This window comes from Mauremys reevesii, linkage group 24 (genome assembly GCF_016161935.1).
Source record: "Mauremys reevesii isolate NIE-2019 linkage group 24, ASM1616193v1, whole genome shotgun sequence".
NCBI lineage: Eukaryota > Metazoa > Chordata > Testudines > Geoemydidae > Mauremys > Mauremys reevesii.
This window is the reverse complement of record NC_052646.1, coordinates 18,679,912-18,691,002: the sequence shown is the minus strand read 5'-3', so window position 1 is coordinate 18,691,002 and position 11,091 is coordinate 18,679,912.

The following is an 11,091-nucleotide window of genomic DNA, read 5'->3' as shown; positions in this document are numbered from 1 at the left end:
TGCAGCAAAATCAAATACTTTATTATTTCTCCAGTAATTACAATGGAGGGAGAGAGTGCCATAGGACACAGGGTCGCCCCAGTCCTGGACAGGTCTCTCAACTGGTAAACAATCACAGCAAGCCTTTATACCTTTGTTACAGATAATTTCTAGCAATAATACAGACAGTAAAAAGCAACAAATACATTTTGTTTATACATAGCAGAAAGGCTTATCTTATTTGTCTCACTCCTAAGAAAAGCAAGCCTGCATTTCGGTTAGTGATTGCAAGGTCGTAATAACTTTGTACACAGTTCTTGTCCTGTCGCCTCGCACTATCTTTGCTCCTACAAGTCTCACGTCATTAGGGTTACAGTATGGCCTGACTCTTGCTAACTGACTGACACGCATTAAAATCCCCTTCAAATCCTTATTGAAGCTTTCCCTGCTTCCACACTCCCCCCTTTTGTACTTCTAGTACAACAAATATTTTCAAATCTCCATTTGCATTAATTCGTGGAGTTCAGATTCTACATCAGATGTTTCAACCTTAGGGGTTTTGATTGGATGTAATGACAAAGCATGATTAGCATGAACATGAAAGGTAGTGCTATTCTTACGTTTTTTACAACAACAACAACAATAAATCCCAAGCTAACTAACAACACTACAAACAATAACATTCCCATAGGAATAATATAATGGGGCTGTTGAACAATTTTGGTTACAAAGCACAAAACATCATACCTAGTACATAAAATAAACACTCTATAAGCTGTATGAAAGGCATTCTTTTCAGCTTGATATATACCCTAAAGCATGTGAATTTGCCCTTGCAATTCAGAGATTCTTTGAACCTTTGGTAACAATGAAAGCAAATTTTGAAACCGATCAGGCACTACTCTAGACCAATCAAAATATACCTGAAATCTAAAAGCTACTTGCAACATTCTATCCGCAGGCCAGGAAATAATATAATTGCCTGCAGCAGTGGTAAGATTAATATGTATATCTTGCAATGTGGTGGCTTTAACGTACACACAGCTATCATTAGCTTGAAAAAGTGGGTGTCCCGTCAGGGTAGTTTCTTGACCTCCACCCTCTCAACAAATATCGTCATAAACAGTGACAACTTCCCCTGGCTTCAGCTTATAGATACACTGAGCTGTGGTGGTTCTAACGGCCAAAATATCCATTGACTCTCTATTCTTATCCAAAATGTCAGGTGGTATTCTAGGGGTACTGTCTAGAAATCAGTTGGATATACCAGGTGGTCTAATTTCCCAGGTGTCTCGGTAAACAATTACAGTCCCACATGCATCCTCCCCATGGACCCAGCAGGATTCGGTATGTGGGAGCCCACACCCACCCTAACCGGTCCATATGCTTTGAAGGAGCACTGTGAATGTCCACACTTCCATTCAGAAAGTGTCCAAGTATGTCTCCATGACCACAGATCAGATGGTACTCCTGATGCGACTGTAAGGGCAGTGGGCCAAGTCCGGTCTAGATCCCACTGCAATGCCTTCCCAGCCTCAGTGATATTCAATACCATCTCTGTCAGTAACTTCTGGGTCATAGAACTAAGGGTGGAAAGGACATGTAACTCACCAACTCCAGCCTGTACTTAAGATAGCTGAGTTTCAAGAATAAGGCTAGTAGCCTATTCCAGTTGGCCCAATTTCTTATCATGTTCTTGGCTTTTAAGATATTGGCCGTAGCCCACAGGGATCTGCTCAATTCTCTTTCTCTCCAGAGGAAATAACCCAGGCCCTCTGTTGTGCTAATCGAATGGCAGCCCCGTGTGAGCAATCTGGGTATGTAGAAATGATTTGAAAACCTGATAAGGGCAATGCCATTTAAAATCCAATTAGGGAGGGCAATACATACTGAAGGATTTATCCAAAACACAGGGCGCAGCCTGTAGATCAAACCCCAAAATCCAATTAATACCACATCCCCAAGCATGGGTCCCATAAATTTCTTCCTGCCAGTGTACAATTCTTTGTTTCTTCACCAGGGTCAGTTCTCAATGTCTTTTTTAGTCAGGAATTCCTGGACGTTGGCAATGTCAGTGGAGTGAGTGTTTCTTCTTCTTTCCCAAAACAATTGTGGTCTAGCATCCTACAGGGGAGAGGTTGCCAGCACATATCACCCTGTAATGGCTTTGCTTTTTCTAGAAAAGTCTAAAGGCACAGTTGGTCTGTCAGTGGACAAGGGAGAGGTTGCCAGTACGTCACCTTGTCCTTTTTCCCTGCTGTCCAGAAGCACAGTAGAGCTAGAAGAAGAATAGGCTAATCATCAGCCGGAAAATTCTTCTGATGTGGAGGGGTCTTTTTGCAGTGAGAATCCTGGGTCCAAGCAGTCAGTCTCTGGCACTTCACAGCGGTGTTGGTAATCAGCAGGACTTGGAAAGGGCCTTTCCAGCGTGGAGCCAAGGCAGTCTTTCGTTGATGGATCTTTATGTAGAGCCAGTCTCCTGGTTTCAAGGAGTGGCAAGGTTGCATAGGATCCTTCGGTAGTGCTTCCTTCACCTGTGTATAAAAAGACTTAACACATTTCATTAGTGCCTGACAATACTTAAGCATTATGTTATCCATCAAATGAATGTCCATCTGAGCTAGGGTTAGTGGGGGTGCAGCTGGTAGTCGCATTGGGCGTCCTGTCAAAATTTCATGAGGGCTGAGTCCAGTCTTTCGATTGGGAATGGCTCTCATACTCATCAGTGCCAAAGAAAGGGCATCTGGCCACTTCAAGTTTGTCTCAACACAAATCTTGGCCAGTTTATTTTTTGTAAAATCCCGTTCTGGCGTTCCACTGTCCCAGCAGACTGTGGGTGGTGAGGGCAGTGAGCTGCACATAACTCCTTTACAATCTGTCCAGTAAAATGAGTTCCACGATCACTGTTGATACTCACAGGGATGCCAAAACGTGGTACAAAATTTTCAAGCAAAATGTCACAACAGTCCTGACATCTGCTTTCCTGCAGGGAAAAGCTGCAACCCAATTGGTAAATACATCAACCAAAACTAATACATATTCATAACCACAACATTTAGACATTTAAATAAAATCAATCTGAATATTTATAAAAGGTCCCCAAGGAGGAGGGTGGGTTGCCCGCTGCACACCAACCTCGTTTAACTGCAGCAACCATCCCCCCTTTCCTTGGTAGTCAGCCAAGTCAGCTGTGAGCGGTGTCCTTGACTGGGGCCAGCGCCTTATAACTGCAGCAACCATCCCCCCCTTTCCTAGACTGAGCATGGTAGCTATTCTCTTTTTCTCCCTTCTTGGCTTTTTTTTTTTTCGTTAACATACAAAGGAAACTTTTACTCTCTACTTATACACCTTCTTTTATACCATGAACACATAAACATTACTGTTATACAGTACATTAGTCTTATTATCCAATGTATGCCACATATACCCTTTCACTAAAATAACCTTATTACAGAACTTTGGAATAACAAGCCAGGACAAGCACACCCACTTTAAGAAGTTCACTTAATATAACCTCTAGTCCAATAGCTATCCACCATCCCCAGCCCTCTGGCTAAAAGTCTGAGGTAGCCAGAAGGATCCCTTGTACAATATGGGGAGTGGGTTAACTTTTCATGTCCTTGCTTCCAAAGACTGTTGGTATGCAAATTTTAACAACAATTCTAAATTAAAAGATTTGGCCAATGTAGTTTCTTTCTTTTACATAAGAAAATGTATTAGACTTTAGTATATCACATTTTTCTGATGTAACCAAACACTTTGTATTCTAAGTTGAACAAAACAAGTATCTGCATTTCAATCTAACATTTCCGCTTGATTTCAAATCAGACCATCTCATGAAAATATTAAACACAACAATTCTGGCCACGAGACAAACACCACAAGACAGAACATAGAACACAAAACATAATTTTTATTGTGCTAGTAAATGCATGGTACGTTGAATGCTGTTCAGCTGGCATCAGTTTTCTCTGATTATCTGAAAGACAAAAACAGAGGTCCACCCCTTCTGGGCAATCAATCATTGCTTAAAATATACAAATACTCTTGTTGATTTCAGGCAAAACAGGGGAATTATCCCATATTTTCTCGTATGGGTTTCATAGGCAGCCCTGGTTTCAGCGGCCTCTACCTTATCAGTTAGTTAATTTGCATTAACACAGATGCTTTCTGGCTTGCTTTTTTTACTTTTAACTCCTGCTTTTAAACACTGAAAGAAAACATCACCACTTATAGTGCCTTTAGAGCCTAATAAAATTTTCATTACATAGCACTGTATACATTCTTCAACTGATTTAGCAAAATTGTTCATAGCCAAATGATTGCAATCTAATAATTTCTTTGCCTGAATTTATTTACAAACATTTCAAAGACACCAAAACCTTTTCTCTTTAGCATTTTTACAAAGTTCAACTGCTGTTCCCTCCAGCAACTACAGAGTCAATTTTTTCACTTTCCCTTAAAAATCACTTGCTTTTCCCTTCCAACAGCCACTTTACCAATTCAAAGCACCATTCCAAATATCCTTCTGAGTATTTGAAATCCTCATGCTTATATTCACTTACTCCTTCTTTCCACTACACCCTCAAAAGTTTCCAACCTGTTTTCCAATCTCTCTGTCTGTTGCCTGCCCACCTGGGCCCGATCCTGCTTTTCTCGCTGAATCGTCCTTATCCTAGGCACAAACTTGTTCCACTACCAGTTTGTCTAGGAGGGTGGGCTTCACAACTAGCCCCCACCCTTCTGGTCTTTTCCCTAAAACATTTTTACTTACAAGACTACCCGACACGGCTACCCCTCTGATACAAGACTACCCGAGTCCTCCCTAGTAAGGCTTGCCACCTGGGCAAAAATACATGGCCATTGGGTAAAGGCCATTTACTTAACACACAATCCAAACCCCTTTGGGGGTCTACCCAGAGACCCACCCATTTGTCTGCTGACACTTAAACAAAAAAGAAAATTACACAGAGAGCAGAGAAAATTACAGTCTAAGCCAGATTTTTCCACTTCTATTACATTGTCCGTTACAGGGGGGCGGGACAGTGGATAGAGAAAGCACACCATATAACCAACTTTTAAAGCTTCATTAAAAATAATAAAACAACAATGGGGAGTGTTGGGAACACTCCCACATCACTCAGGAAAAATATGAATGCTCCAAGCCTTAAGCCACTTTAATACTTACACATATCCAGACTGGCCACGTCTGTGTATAATATTCAGAGAAGGGAAATAGGTGGACGGGGAGGTTATCCTGTATACAGCTTGTCCAGAATTTCCAACATGGTTCTGCTCTTGGGATGGCTGTTCTTTTATACCCTGGAGTCTCCTGCGGCATCTCTTTCAGAGATTCCAGTTCAGGTCAGCTGCCTGTGGCTTTTCCAGTGTCACCAAGCCACACCAGCTACAGGGTCGCAGAAGCACACTGCTGAATCTCACTGGAAAGTTAAGCTTTGCAAATATAATTTCAGTTCTGTAACTTGTATTGCCTTTGGTATGCCTCTGTCTCTATTTTCCACAACCAGCTGGGGCTGAAAGCAGTTTTTCTTTGTACTTAACATAGTCTGTGCTGATTCTTGACCTTGTACGCAGAGCAACTTTCTCTTTATCTCTGGGGTTAGCCGAGTTTCAAATTAACCCGTTCCTAGACAAATTGCTCACACTGTGTCAGAGGCTTTTCTTTGTGATTAAAAGCTCCTCTGAGATATATGATCTTATCTAGATTGAAGATACCTTCTAATGGGCACTGTTTAGATGGATTTTCACGCGTGTGAAGATTCCAATTCTCTAAATACCTGCAGGTTTTAGGACCATAATGTACGTACATGTAATATGCTGGGGTACCCTTAGGGGGTGAGGAGGAATGTTTAGACTTTCCCTTACCCATTTTCCACTTACACACAGAGAGAGGGTGCCCTGTCCGCGCTAGCGGCTCAGAAACTAAGGATCTTTCCCTACAGGGCACTCACACAGGAGAGACTCACAAGGAAGACTACGACTCTCCTACACCTTCCTTCAGCAAAGAGCGTCGGCTAGTCTCTGGGAGACAGCGCCGCTTACTCTGATTGCATCCAGTGAGATGATCAGACTGTCAGTAGTCCACACGGAAGGGAAAGGGGAGGGAAGATGGGTTCACACACCCCTAGACCCAGGCAGCTTCCTCGCCGGTCTATGCCAGGCCGAGTCAGCCCACCGTGGGTCGAATCTCCTAAAGATCCACTAGTTACCGGGCTAGCCCGGTAACAGCCACTCACACTGGTGTACACACACACACACACACACCAAGGCATCTTTTTTCTTCTTTCCTTTTTTATCTCTTTTTTTTTTTTCAACCACGATGCATCTTTACCTGGTCCGGACCAATACCATGAGGCGGTATGACAATCCCTCTTGAGGCGGTAAAAACCCCTCAGCACTGGTGCATTCTAATGCATTTACCTATGCATTACCTTATGCATTACCTTGTTGGCCAACTCAGCAGTTCCCAATACTGCTATAACTAACCTTGTTGGGGCCTTTCCCCAATACCACTCTGCATCTGATCTTGCTGCACAGTCAATAAGTTCAGATGGCGTGAGCCCAACAGAGACAGACGTCCTCACTGACAGTCCTCCTCCGATACCACAATAGAGATTTCAAAAGGTCTCATACCTCTCATGTGGCGCCATGGGGTTCGAAGGGGAATGATCCGTAGTAGCCGTCTGTGGGTCCGTGGGCGTTGCCATCCCGGATGAGCCCCCAAATTGTCGAAGAAAAACTCAGTTCTCGCTTTTTGTTTGGGTGCAGCAAAATCAAATACTTTATTATTTCTCCAGTAATTACAATGGAGGGAGAGAGTGCCATAGGACACAGGGTCGCCCCAGTCCTGGACAGGTCTCTCAACTGGTAAACAATCACAGCAAGCCTTTATACCTTTGTTACAGACAATTTCTAGCAATAATACAGACAGTAAAAAGCAACAAATACATTTTGTTTATACATAGCAGAAAGGCTTATCTTATTTGTCTCACTCCTAAGAAAAGCAAGCCTGCATTTCGGTTAGTGATTGCAAGGTCGTAATAACTTTGTACACAGTTCTTGTCCTGTCGCCTCGCACTATCTTTGCTCCTACAAGTCTCACGTCATTAGGGTTACAGTATGGCCTGACTCTTGCTAACTGGCTGACACGCATTAAAATCCCCTTCAAATCCTTATTGAAGCTTTCCCTGCTTCCACACCAAGGAGGGAGACTCCCTGAGTCTGGGCTGTGAGGCTGGGATCAGAGCTGAGACCACCCTGAGCTGGGCCAAGGGGAAGGAGTCCCTGAGCTCCGGCCAGGGAGGGGCCGGGCGCCTGGAGCTGCCGAATCTCAGCAGAGGGGATGCTGGGGAGTATCAGTGCTGGGCCAAGAATTCCTGCGGGTCGGCCAGCCGGGCCCTGCATGTGCACGTGCAGAGTAAGGCTCTAGGGGGCGCTGTGCTGCAGTGTGGCAGGGGGTCAGTGGGGGGCGCTCTCCAATCTAATACGTTGCCGTGGGTATTTCAGCTCCAGTGAGGACTCTGCAAATCAACATCTCCAGAGCTAACAGGAGCGACCCCCAGCTATTTCAATCTATCGCTAGGGGGTGGGGAGTGGGGCATGGAGACTTTCCCCTTTAGGGGGCACTGGCCCCGATCCAGCCCCCGGGCAGGAACTGGTTGTCTCAGCGTGCGAGTGGCTTCTTGATATTACTGTTCCCAGATCCCGGCACCCTGGTGGCCAACGGCTCATAGCTCATGGCCCGGGAGGGCGACTCCCTGTGGTTCCAGCTGCTCGTCGAGTGTGAGTGGGGTTAACCCACGGGACTCCCTGCCACTGGATTTCTCTCTGACTATTGTCGCTGGTTCTCCTGCTCTCCCCAGACAGCCCCTGGCCAGGGACTGGGCTGAACTCGTCCTCCCAGTGCCAGGGGCCCAGCATCAGCTGCAGCTGCTCCCTGCGTTCCCACCCCCCACCTCAGCTCCAGTGGCAGGTGGACAGGGAACCCCTGGCTGGTCAAGGCTCACAGGGTACACTGCAGTTCAGCTCATGGGCCCAGGGGGATGAGACTGTCAGAAAAGTGTGAGGACAATTTCCTGGTTCAAGTGCTGGAGGAACCAGCTAGGGCAGAGCTCTCCTAGACCTGCTGCTCACAAACCAGGAAGAATTAGTAGGCAAAGCAAAAGTGGTTGGGAACCTGGGAGGCAGTGACCATGAGATGGTTGAGTTCAGGATCCTGACACAAGGAAGAAAGGGGAGCAGCAGAATACAGACCCTGGACTTCAGAAAAGCAGACTTTTGATTCCCTCAGGGCACTGATGGGCAGGATCCCCTGGGAGAATAACATGAGGGGGAAAGGAGTCCAGGAGAGCTGGCTTTATTTTAAAGAATCCTTATTGAGGTTGAAGGAACAAACCATCCCGATGTATAGAAAGAATAGTAAATATGGCAGGTGACCAGATGGGCTTAACAGTGAAATCCTTGCTGATCTCAAACACAAAAAAGAAGGTTACAAGAAGTTGAAGATTGGACAAAAGACTAGGGAGGAGTATAAAAATATTGCTCAGGCTGCAGGAGTGAAATCAGGAAGACCAAATCACACTTGGAGTTGAAGCTACCAAGAGATGTTAAGAGTAACAAGAAGGGTGTGTTCGGTATGTTAGCAACAAAAGAAAGTCAAGGAAAGTGTGGGCCCCTTACTGAATGAGGGAGGCAACCTAGTGATAGAGAAGTTGGAAAAAGCTTATGTACTCAATGCTTTTTTAGCTTCTGTCTTTACGAACAAGGGCAGCTCCCATATGACTTCACTGGGCAGCACAGCATGGGGAGCAGGTGACCAGCCCTCTGTGGAGAAAGAAGTGGTTCAGGACTATTTAGAAAAGCTGGATGAGCACAAGTCCATGGGGCACATGCGCTGCATCCGAGGGTGCTAAAGGAGTTGGCAGATGTGATTGCAGAGCCCTTGGCCATTATCTTTGAAAACTCATGGAGATCGGGGAATGTCCTGGATGACTGGAAAAAGACTAATTTAGTGCCCATCTTTAAAAAGGGAAGTAGGAGGACCTGTGGAACTACAGGCCAGTCAGCTTCACCTCAGTTCCTGCAAAAATCATGGAGCAGGTCCTCAAGGAATCAATTCTGAAGCACTTAGAGGAGAGGAAAGTGATCAGGAACAGTCAGCATGGCTTCACCAAGGTCAAGTCATGCCTGACTAACCAAATTGCCTTCTATGAGGAGATAACTGGCTCTGTGGATGAGGGGAAAGCAGTGGACATGTTATTCCTTGACTTTAGCAAAGCTTTTGATACTGTCTCCCACATTATTCTTACCAGCAAATTAAAGAAGTATGGGGTGAATGAATGGATTATAAGGTGGATAGAAAGCTGGCTCACGGGTAGTGATCAACGGCTCCATGTCTAGTTGGCAGCCGGTATCAAGCGGAGTGCGCAAAGGGTCAGTCCTGGGGCCAGTTTTGTTCAATATCTTCATTAGTGGTCTGGAGGATGGCGTGGACTGCACCCTCAGCAAGTTTGCAGCTGACACTAAACTGGGAGGAGTGGTAGATATGCTGAAGTGTAGGAGAGCATACAGAGGATCTAGACAAATCAGAGGCTTGGGCCAAAAGAAATATGATGATGTTCAACAAGGACAAGTGCAGAGTCCTGCACTTGGGACGGAAGAATCCCATTCACTGCTAGAGACTAGGGACTGAATGGCTGGTCAGCAGTTCTGCAGAAAGGACCTAGGGGTTACAGTGGACGAGAAGCTGGATATGAGTCAACAGTGTGCCCTTGTTGCCAAGAAGGCTAATGGCATTTTGGGCTGTGTAAGTAGGGGCATTTCCAGCAGATCGAGGGATGTGATCATTCCCCTCTATTCAGCACTGGTGAGGCCTCATTTGGAGTACTGTGTCCAGTTTTGGGCCCCACACTACAAAAAGGATGTTGAAAAATTGGAGAAAGTCCAGCGGAGGGCAACAAAAATGATTCGGGGGCTGGAGCACATGACTTAGGAGGAGCGGCTGAGGGAACTGGGATTGTTTAATCTGCAGAAGAGAAGAATGAGGGGGGATTTGATAGCTGCTTTCAACTACCTGAAATGGGGTTCCAAAGAGGATGGATTTAGACTGTTCTCAGTGGTACCTGATGACAGAACAAGGAGTAATGGCCTCAAGTTGCAGTGGGGGAGGTTTTGGTTGGATATTAGGAAAACCTTTTTCACTCAGAGGGTGACGAAGCACTGGAATGTGTTCCCTAGGGAGGTGGTGGAATCTCCATCCTTAGAAGTTTTTAAGGTCTGGCTTGAGAAAGCCCTGGCTGGGATGATTTACTTGGGGATTGGTCCTGCTTTGAGCAGGGAGTTGGACTAGATACCTCCTGAGGTCCCTTCCAACCCTGATATTCTGTGATTCTGCCCTGACCTGGACTGAGAGTGGGGACGGGGGCTCTGGATTTTCTCCCTTTGAACTCAGCCCCCTGCAGAGAGGTGAGACCTTTGTCTCCTGGATTCTGCCCCAGCTCAGGGAGGAGTTGGGGGCGGGGCTGGGATCCAGGACTTCTAGATTCTATCCCCAGATCTGAGATGAGAGTGGGGTGTCTGGGAAATAGGACTCCTGGGTTCTCTTCCAGCCGTTCCCCATGCTCTGTGTTTTTGCAGGTTCAAAGAAGCCTGACAATTGGATGATCATCGGGGTCACCTGAGGGTTGGGGGTCCTCATTGGCTTATTCCTTCTTGGGCTCTATGTGATCAAGTAAGTCTGAGGCCTCCCGCACTGACCCCCAACTGCCCCTCCTAGATTCCACTGAGTTTCCCTGACATCTCCGCTGGGATATTCCAGCACCCCAGTCCCCAGTAAGATCTCCCCTCCTCTGATCTATCCCAGTCCCCTGCACTCTAGCCTCCCACACCGGTGTCCCCCTTTCTCCCTCCCTACGGGGATATTCTATGCCCCTCCTCCCAGGCTCATGCATCAGTCCTGATACGTTTCCCTTCAGACTGCGGGGCCGTAAGCCAGCACCCCCCAGCGCCGAGGCCGGGGAGACGGATAACGGGAGCCAGGTGGAGCACACAGCCAACGAGGCCAGCGTGATCTACAGTACCGTCACCCGCATC